A 7299-nucleotide genomic window follows, 5' to 3' on the forward strand; every position below is an offset into this window, starting at 1 on the left:
CAGTGAGGCTGCAGCCACCTGCAGCCTTGAATGGGGCTGGAGAATCTCTGCCAAAGATGGCTCTGTTGTGTGACTGTCATAGGGGCCCTTGGCTCCTTGCTTCCTAGTCTGTCTTTCTGCAGGAATTCTTGACTGTATGACACAACAGCTGGTTTCCTCAGGGGTAAAGTATGTGTGTGTGTGTGTGTGTGTGTGTGTGTGTGTGTGTGTGTGTGTGTGTGTAAGAGAGAGAGAGAGAGAGAGAGAGAGAGAGAGAGAGAGAGAGAGAACGCAGGATACCAGATATTGGCAGGCTGGCCTCATTTTGGAAGTCATATGCTGTATTAATTACTTTTCTATTGCCAAAGAAACTTATAAAAGAATGTGTTTAATTTGACTTATAGTTTCAGAGAGTTAGAGTCCATGATGGCAGAGGAAAGGACTAGCTGAGTTTTCACATCTCAAACTACAAATTAATGTAGAGAGCACAAAGTCTTTTGAAACCTCAAAGCCTACCCCCAGTGACATACCTCATCCAACAAGACAACATTTCCTAATTCTTCCCAAAGAGTTCTACCAACTGGGCTCAATTGTTCAATCACATGAGCCTACAGGGGCTGTTCCCATCCAAACTACCACACTGCTGCCCTAGTTCCTTTTCTGTTGTGATAAGCACCATGGTCAAAAGCAACTTGGGGAAGAATGGATTAATTTCATCTTACAAGCTACAGTTCATTGTCTAGTGGAATATGCTCACTGGCTTGCTCTCTGGCTTATGGTTAGCTATCTTTCTTATATAGCTCAGGACTACCTGCCTAGGGATGGTGCCACTCTTGGTAGGCTGACCTTGCCATGTCAATTATCAGTCAAGACAATCGCTCACAGACGTGGCCACAAGCCCCTCTTCCCAGGTAAGTCTATCAAGTTGATAATAAAATCTCACCCGGATGTATATATACATTTTCTTTTTTCAATAGTGAAGTGAATTGCTATTATTTTGCAAAGGGACAAAAATTGGTGTTCCATATTTTTTTATTATCTAAATTATTCTTTGGACAATTTCATACATGTATATAATGTATTCTAATTACTCTCCTTCTCACATTCCGTCACATCCCTCCCACCCCTGTAATCCCTCCTTCTTCCCTACAGATCTCTTTCCTATATTCATGCTTTTTGTTTCAGTACTGAATTAACCAGCACCATCTACATAATGACAGGTTTGGCAGACTTGCCTGTGGACACAGATTGAGGCACCCATGGACGTGTCTTAAAAGGAGTGTCTTGGGCTCAAGAGACAGTTTAGTCATCAAAGTACTTGCCAGGCAAACAAGAGGACCTAAGTGTTGATCTCTGGCACCCATATTAACAGCCAGAGGTGGGTGGGTATGCATTTGTCATCCCAGTGCTGGGGGCTGATGTTGACAGAAGTTTCTGTCCCGTTGGCTCCCAAATAACCACACAGAGACTGATTATTAATTATACATGCTTAGCCAATAGTTTAGGCTTGTTACTAACTAGTTCTTACATCTTAAATTAACCCATATTTCTTATCTATGTTCTACCGTGTGACGGTACCTTTTTTCTGCACAGCAATTTCATCTTGCTTCTCTCCACGTCCTGGCAACTAGGCCCTTATTCTTCCCAGTGTTCTCATAGTCTGGCTCTCCCGCCTAACCTCTTTCTGTCTAGCTATTGGCCAGTTGGCTCTTTATTAAACCAATGAGAGCAACACATCTTCACAGTGTGCAAAAGGATTATTCTACATCAGGCTGAGTTGGGTGGCTCTCCCTGACCAGCTAGGTCAGCTGAACAGATGAACCCCAGGTTCAGTGGGAGACGCTACCTCAGAAACAAGGTGGTGGGAGATGTCTGACAACACTTTCTCATGTTGACTCACAGGGAGAATGGTCCTGACAGGGCATGTGCTCATTTTCCTAGTCCTCTGGAGAAACAACAGTGAGACGGAATTTCGTTCCTTTTGGTTGCTGAAATGTTTAAAATGGAAACATTGGCCGCCTTGCCCTAAGCACTGAAATCGCTAGAGCACACCCAATAAAAAATGGAGTCACTTTAATATGTCTTCATCCAGACAAAGGCGGTTTTCCTGCATGACTCGGTGGTCTGAGTTAGCCAACTTCCTAGGACAGTGTACCTTCAGGTGGCATTTATAATGTCGTTTGAATACTCACATGCTTAAACACACACTCCCCACCCTGTCGCTAAGTGTGACATTTAGTACATTACTGTCATCTGAAAATAATTACCTCATGGGTGGTGGTGTGATTGGATGTGAAAAAAGATGGAAAACATCAGAGGAAGGGAGGCACTTGGTGGAGAGGGTTTTTTCACTCTTTCAGAATGAGACTCTGGGAGGCCAGAGGGACTTCTGGTATGACAATAAGGAGGAACACTTGTGTGGATCGAGTTACTTCCCAGAGCATCGGTCAGGTCTCAGAATGGTGCCAGGGTTGGCCCAGGCCCCTTGCCTCTCCAGAACTGTTTAACTGAGCTGAGTTTGTGTAGTTCCTGGCAAGGATCCTCCATAGAAGGCCTGTTTGCCCCTACTAACTTCAAGGTTCCTAGGCTTTAAGGTAAGGTTGGCATTAATTTGGGAGCAAGGGAACAGTCATGTACATGTAAGAAGAACAAAGAACAAAGAATATCTTCCAGTCCTGGAAAGACACCAACCTCCCTCCTTGTCAGTCCAGGGCAGGGTGGGTGGAGGGGGCTCCAGTTTTCCTGGAATCAATTGTCAAAACTTTCCCCTCCAGGCTTGAGACCTGCTCCCCTCTGAGCTGCTCAGCATGTTGTCAAACCAGTTTTTGACTTGAAAGACAGATGGCATCAACATGAAAGATGTCTTCTAAGTTCCTCCACCACTGGGTGAAGTGGTTTTGAAAGATGTCACATTCTGCACTGGCTGCGGACAGCAGAGTGAGGCTGTGAGAGGGTGGGCAGGACTGATGGCCAAGCTTCCAGGGGACGGAGATGTCACCTGCAGAGGGTCCTGGCTGCTTGCTGCAGAGCAAATGAAGCCGAAAAACTGTCTCCAAGGGGAGGAGGGGACACAAAGCAGGCAGTTGGGAACAAGTCCATTTTATGGAGCTTGCAAACCTGAACTCAAATATTAAAAATGCTTTCATCAGTCCTCTTAATCCAGAGAAATTCTTTTGGCTTAGATGGGAGGAAAACTCAGTCCCTTAAGGGGAAGGCGGGAGGAGAGGGAGGTAATGAGGATGTGAGTCAGAGGCCGGGAATTGCTGGCAAAGGCCCTGGGAGGAGGCCAGGCTGAGGGGCCTGCTTGCAGCTGATCTCACATTGCAGACCACGGATAGCTCTTGCCTGCTTTTTATTGATTTCTCTCTTTAGTTATTAAAAAATGCTTGACTCTGCTAAGTGGGGGAAAGGTGAGAGAGAAAAAGAACAATTTCTTTCTGGCTCACTTTTTCTTCCTCTGGGGAATAAGAGCACTTGGTCTCCAAAGCTGTGTTTTTCTTGGGATTTTGCCTTTTACTAGGGGTTGAAGAAAGTGGTTATAGACATTTGAGGGGAAATAAAGCCTGTGGTTTATTAACTGCTCTGGTTTTAATCAGTGGAGCTTTGACTGGGAACATTAGGGTTGTAACAATGACAGCCGATACTGGGATTTTCTGTGCTTTTAACCCCAAACTGAAGGCTTGTGGATTCCCTGACAAAAATGCATTTGTTTCTCTGGCCTGGCTGTGGTGAGGGAGGGCTTTGTGAGGCCAGCAGGGGAGGGGGTGGGGGAGGACTAGGGGACAGTGGGGGAGGACTAGGGGTGGGAAAGGACTGGGGGAACAGAGCTGCCTTGGGGATTCTTCTCAGCTGGGATTCCAGCTGCTAAAGAGCAAGGCTGGGTGGCTGAACCCCTCTTGGGCCAATAGGAAGGGAGGGAAGCAGTGGCCAGTGCGCTGCTGTGGCTGCCCCAGGCCAGGCTGCAGAGCGTCAAGTGCTCATGAACACATGTTTACAGACTGAGGCAAAAATCTCAGGGAGATGTCTTTCCTTTGTTATAAATGAAGTCATTTCTTCTCTTTGGAAAACCAGAAAGGAACAGGCCTCTCCCAGTGGGAGGTGGCTTTCTAAGGTGACCCAACCTTGTCTCAGGCTGGACACTGTCTTCGAGAGCTTTCCCACCCTGCCCATGATGTAGCCCAGCTACTGCCAAAGTCACCACCAGTAGTCCAGCAGTTAGGCTGTTGTGAAATCCAAGATCAAGCTCTGCCATTAGTCTATATCGCGATCTTGTACTGTGTGTGTAGCCCGAGGGAGCAATGGGGGCCACTAGGGGTGTTCTCTTCAAGAGCATTGATTTTCAGGGTGTTTATCTGTTCAGGAAGAAGCAGGCTCCAGCATTAACCAGTCTCCTGCTGTGGGGCCCAGTGCTTCTCAGATGAGTGAGATATACTTGAGAGCTCATAGCTGGGGACATACCTCTACCTGTAATCCTCGGTCCAGCAATGTGTTCCCATTCCCATGTTGATATGTTCACAGTGGCAGAAGCATCTTCAGTTTCTTGTTCTCAGGCCTGAGAGGCACTGGCCAATTGCATCTTTGCCCAGGTGTTCCTGGTGGAGACAGGTGTGTACCTGGAAGACAGATGCCCAAGGTGATCCAGGAATCAGGTAGACGGCAAGGAGGAACCTGCCAGGGTCTGTTCAGCTCTATGTCAGAGGAAACTCAGCTACGCCATCCAGCACCCTGGCCATGGCTATGTCCCAGAAGTCCTGGCTGAGGGTTCTCCTGACTGTGCTCATGCTGTGGCCCTGTGTGGGGCAACTCTCTTAGAAGCAAATGCATAGCTCACAGCAGTAACTGCTTCTGGGGGACTGCTTCTGGCTCCATGGGGTGGCTCTGTAGAAGCCATGCCTTGTCGTGCTTGGCCGTGGAGTTATCCTCAGCTCCTTAGCAGCAGATTCTCTCAGGAATATGAGGTCATAGTGGGAATCATGGTGACTTGTGTTTATTAGGACTGGTTCTGTTAATGGCAATATTTTAGAGCAAAGGAGCCAAGAATTTTTTCATTATGCGGGAGTTAAAACTGGGCCATATGCTTTTGATATATTCATATGTATTTACTTATAGATAACACACATGCATAACTGTTGCTAACTAATATCAAAAGGTACCTTATGTACCCAAGAATTTTAAAAATGAAAAAGAAATGGTCCCAGAATAAGCACACAAAACTCTTAGTATCTAATTCTATGCTCCAATAAAAAGAATCATAATTCCTTAGGTAAACAACTGATTCTAGAACCAGGCAGAAAGCATACAAGACAAATGTTTATCTTACATGTGGCAATGTACTAAAAAACTGACCTGACAGAGGGATCTCAATGGTTAAACTGGGGGAGACTTTTGAGCAAGAAAATAAATGGAATGGTATAACATACAGCAGAAAGTATATGACAAGCATCCATGAGTGACCGTGTAAGTCAAAGGTTTGAATAAATAAGTGGGCAAGAAGAGACACACCTCTTATGTAAGAATCCAGTGGTCATGTCAGAAGTTTATCATTATCAAAGTAAAACATTACTCCCCAGTCAAGTTGGGCTGTGCCAATGACTACCTTTCAAAGGGCAAAGAATAAAGGCAGGGAAGGAACCTGGAAATCATGATCTCAGAAGGCAACTGACATCCACAGTGGTAATTCAGATGTAAAGTGTCTGTTATGGAAATAAGTCAGTGAAGCAGCCTTTGGTCTGTGTGAACTTCCTTCTGGCCCAAGGACTAATAAAGAGGAAACACAGGACAAGTCCCAGATGGGGAGTGTCAGACTCCAGATTGCAATGATAGTCTTCAAAATGGCCAAGGTTATCCAAAAGCAGGGATGTCTGAGAAGTCAGTCTACCCACAGGAACTAAGAGGTGACAAGTTCTCACAGCTAGATATAACACTGCGTGCTAGTCATGACTTGGTACTAGAGATGGGGCATGAGGCAGAAGCCAAGGAAGTCTGAAAAACATATGGGCCTTAGTTAATGTAAATGACTGACTTTGGTTAATGTATTATATTGGTTAATTAATTGCAACAAATACAGCATGCTAATCTAGGATGTTAATAGGTAATCTGAACGTGGGGGTATATGGGAACAATATGCAATCTTTGTTGTTTTTATGTAACTCTAAAACTGTGTGTATTGGTTACTTTTCTGTTGCTGTGATAAAAAATGAAAGAGGTTCTATTGTCTTATAAGTCCAGAGAGAGAGAGAGAGGGAGAGGGAGAGAGAGAGAGAGAGAGAGAGAGAGAGAGAGGGAGAGGGAGAGGGAGAGGGAGAGGGAGAGGGAGAGGGAGAGGGAGAGGGAGAGGGAGAGGGAGAGGGAGAAGGAGAGGGAGGGGTGTCTATAATGGTTGGAGAGACACGGCAGCAGGCAGCTGGAGCAGCTGTGAGATCACATCTTCAACTGCAAATACTAAACAGAGTGAACTAGAACTGGGAAGACACCAACGCTCAGACCCCAAGCCCGTCCAGAGATTAGAACTGGAAAGACCACCGACGCTCAACCCCAAAGCCCATCCAGAGATTAGAACTGGAAAGACCACCAATGCTCAACCCCAAAGCCCATCCAGAGATTAGAACTGGAAAGACCACCGACGCTCAACCCCAAAGCCCATCCAGAGATTAGAACTGGAAAGACCACCAATGCTCAACCCCAAAGCCCATCCAGAGATGTGTTTCCTCTAGCAAGGACCCAGCCTCTAAGGGTTCAACAAACTGCCACCAACTGGGGACCAAGTATTCAAGTACATGGGCCAGTGGGGACATTTCTCACTCAAATCACCACGCTGTTCTGAAAATAAAGCTATTGCTATGGAAAGTAAATACAGGGCATGGTTAACAATGGCTATCTCAGTGTTGATGCCTGTGGGATTTTATTTTGTTTTGTTTTGTTTTTTATATGAGTCTCAGGTAGCCCAGGCTAGCCTAGACGTCACTATGTAGTCATGAATGACATTGAACTCCAGATCTTGCCTCCACCTACCCTCAGCTCACCTGAGTTAAGTTACAGCTGATAATGATCTGCTATGAGACTGTACAGCACAGGCTATGGAACAGCATCCCTGTCCTGTGCATACCAAACGTACCTTTCTAAATGTGACAACAAAGACTATCTCCAAATGTTGCCAGATGATTCTGAGGGGACAAAATCACCACCAATTGAGGACTACTTGATTTAAAGAAATGCAAGATCTTCTGAAAGAACTGGTGTAAGAAACAAAGTTTAAGAATATTCTTATGCATAAAAATGGCCATCCTCATTCTGCTATACGTATATGCTTATTGCAACATC

The 7299-nt window shown here is 45.6% G+C and overlaps 1 long non-coding RNA gene across 1 annotated transcript; it reads right to left on the reverse strand.

Annotated features, from left to right (window-relative positions):
• Positions 1 to 3524: 3524 nt before the first annotated feature.
• On the reverse strand, positions 3525 to 4907 carry LOC143273507 (uncharacterized). The gene is made up of 2 exons (XR_013051700.1): positions 4811 to 4907; positions 3525 to 4592 (listed from the first exon to the last, which is right to left on the reverse strand). It is a non-coding gene; the product is annotated as an uncharacterized LOC143273507 (long non-coding RNA).
• Positions 4908 to 7299: the final 2392 nt, after the last annotated feature.

Source organism: Peromyscus maniculatus, chromosome 5 (assembly GCF_049852395.1).
Source record: "Peromyscus maniculatus bairdii isolate BWxNUB_F1_BW_parent chromosome 5, HU_Pman_BW_mat_3.1, whole genome shotgun sequence".
In the NCBI taxonomy this organism is placed as follows: Eukaryota; Metazoa; Chordata; class Mammalia; order Rodentia; family Cricetidae; genus Peromyscus; species Peromyscus maniculatus.